The following is a 2,599-nucleotide window of genomic DNA, read 5'->3' on the forward strand; positions in this document are numbered from 1 at the left end:
TTTTTTTCTTCTTTTGTCAAATGTAAAACTTTATGTTATTTTACTTAGTAATACCCGATATTTATTTTTATCATGATATATAAAGGGGGTTACAGATAGGTACAGATAAAAATACAGAGATATGGAGCTATAGATTAGACATAGATACACACGTCTATCCTTTGTTTTATGGAGATGGTGAGGAACAGAAGGAAGTCTTGGAGAAGAATGCTCCTTGGCCTGATCCCTGTCTTTTCCTGGAGCTGACAGGAGATGGGTGTCCCCATCGACACATCGTCTTTTGACTACTGGACATCATGCATCCCAAAAAAGATGTTCCTGTGAAGAAACCAGAGGGCTCCTCTACTTCAAAGGCCATTGCTACACCAGCATCAGGGACCTTTCCAGTCAAGGCCAAGACTGAGCCAGCTGCCTCTCCTGGAAAACCACAGTAACCCTACTCCCACCTCCCCCACCCCCAGATAACGCCAAAATGTTGATCATGTTTAATAAGGACCAAGTGGAGGAGTTCGAGACCTTTGAGCTGTTTGACCGAGCAGGTGATGGCAAGTTTATGTACCGTCTATGTGGGGATGTGATGAGGGCCCTGGACCAGAGCCCCAGCAATGCCAGAGTGCTTAAGGTCCTGGGGTACCCAAAGAGTGATGAATTAAAGTCCTGGTGTGTGGACTTTGAGACTTATCTGCCCTTACTCTAAACAGTAGCCAAGAACCAGGATCAAGGCATACATAAAGACTACTTGGAGGGGCTTCAGGTGTTTGACAAGGAGGGAAACGGCAGTCATGGGAGCAGAGCTGAGACATGTCCTCACCACAGTGGGAGAGAAGATAACTGAGGGTGAGGTGGAAACTGTCCTAGCAGGACATGAGGATAGCAATGGCTGCCTCATCTATGAAGTCTTCCTGAAACATATAATAAGAGTCTGAACACTACAGATCCCATAGGGCTGGCAGTGGCCCTTTACAAGCCTACGCTACCCTACCCTACCCCAGCCCACCAGGTGGAAGAACCCTCTGGCCACAGAGCAGGCCTATTACTTCAAAGTAAAGACAGTTCCTTCCTAAACAAACGAAAAACCCCACCAATACTTCTTTGGAAGTAAGGAGGTTAGGATAACATCTTATATTTTGGACATGTTATCAGAAAGGGGCATTCTCTGGAATAATTCCCAAAATTATCATATTTTATAAAGTGAAGGGCTAGCAAAAAAAAAAAAAAACAACAAGAACAAAAGAAAAAGACCTTCAGCAAGAATGATTTGCACAGTGGCTTCAACAATGGGCTCTAATATTGTAGCCATAGTGGTGTCCGTGCAGGGCAGGGCCATGCTTTATTCTGCGATTTACAGAGTTTCTATGAGTCTGGGTTGGCTTGGTGACACCTGATAAAACAGTAGTCCACTGGCAGGGAAATTAGCCATACATTTTTTTTTATATGTTAAACTTTTGATGAACATATAGTCATCTTCTTTGTTCCTACTATAAATAAAGATGTTATGAATGGCTTTATTTATACTTGCTAGTACACAAATATATGAATTTATTTCATCTTCATCTAATTTTTAGGTTGGTTGGTTATGGATTTGAGCAGTAAATTCTCTTCTGAGGAGGTTACAATGTGGAAGTAAATTGTTTTGATCAGAAAGGCCTCACCTTTATCTGTTCACTTTGGTCATTTCAACCCAAGCATTTGAACCACTTCATCACCACCAGCCCAGCCTTCTTCAGTCTTCAGTGTCCACTGCATACAAATTCCATATCTCCTGCAATGTCTCCCAAAACAGTTCAATAAATAGGACAATAAAGGCCCCCTTCTCTTTGCCATTTGTCTAAATAGAAACTTCAGTAACTCATCTGATCAGCTCTGAGATTCCTTCTTAAAAACTCAAAACCCCAAACTCATTGTTATCGAGTTGGAATCAATAAGATCCTCCTGAAAGTTCCCAAGGAAATTTCATAGCGAGTGATTGCGAGTATTTCTCCCTCAGAGCCTTAGAGGGATAATGTCTGTGTGAGTCCAGCAATTCCCCACTGTCTCTGCCACCAGGGCTCCCTCTGAGGTTAGCTCTAACAATATGATTTTCACAGGTTATAGAGCATTGTATGCATATGTTTTGCATTATAGTGTGAGAGAATCAAGAGTTCCACATTCTGTTTTTCACATAAGAGAAACTGCTGTCTTTTCTTGCTTTCTGAACAATAAGAAAGTTGTTGTTGTGTTGTTGTCAGGTGCCACTGAATCACTTGTGACCCATAGTGACACTGCGTATAGCAGCTCTAAAGCCTGCCCTGTTCTGAGCCAGTCTTGCTAAATCTGACAGACTAACTCCCATTGCCTCAGTTATTGTATCAATCCATCTCATCCAGGGTCTTCCTCTCCTGTGCTGTTCCTCCATCTTTCTGAGGATGATGTTCTTCTCGAAGGATTGATCTCTCCTGGCCACATGCCCAAAGTGCGTGCAATGGGGCTTCAAAATCTTAGACTCCAAGAAGAAATTTGATTTCACCCTCTTCAAGACAGAGTTGTTTATTTTCTTGGTGATCCATGTTACGTTCAAGACTCTTTTGTGGCACCACAACTCAAAGGCATTGATTTTTCT

At 42.3% G+C, this 2,599-nt stretch overlaps 1 pseudogene; it reads left to right on the forward strand.

Annotated features, from left to right (window-relative positions):
- Positions 1 to 296: 296 nt before the first annotated feature.
- LOC102863869 lies at positions 297 to 926 on the forward strand (annotated as a pseudogene).
- Positions 927 to 2,599: the final 1,673 nt, after the last annotated feature.

This window comes from Elephantulus edwardii, unplaced genomic scaffold, assembly GCF_000299155.1.
Source record: "Elephantulus edwardii isolate Elephantulus edwardi_28Jun2011 unplaced genomic scaffold, EleEdw1.0 scaffold00035, whole genome shotgun sequence".
Classification (NCBI taxonomy): Eukaryota; Metazoa; Chordata; class Mammalia; order Macroscelidea; family Macroscelididae; genus Elephantulus; species Elephantulus edwardii.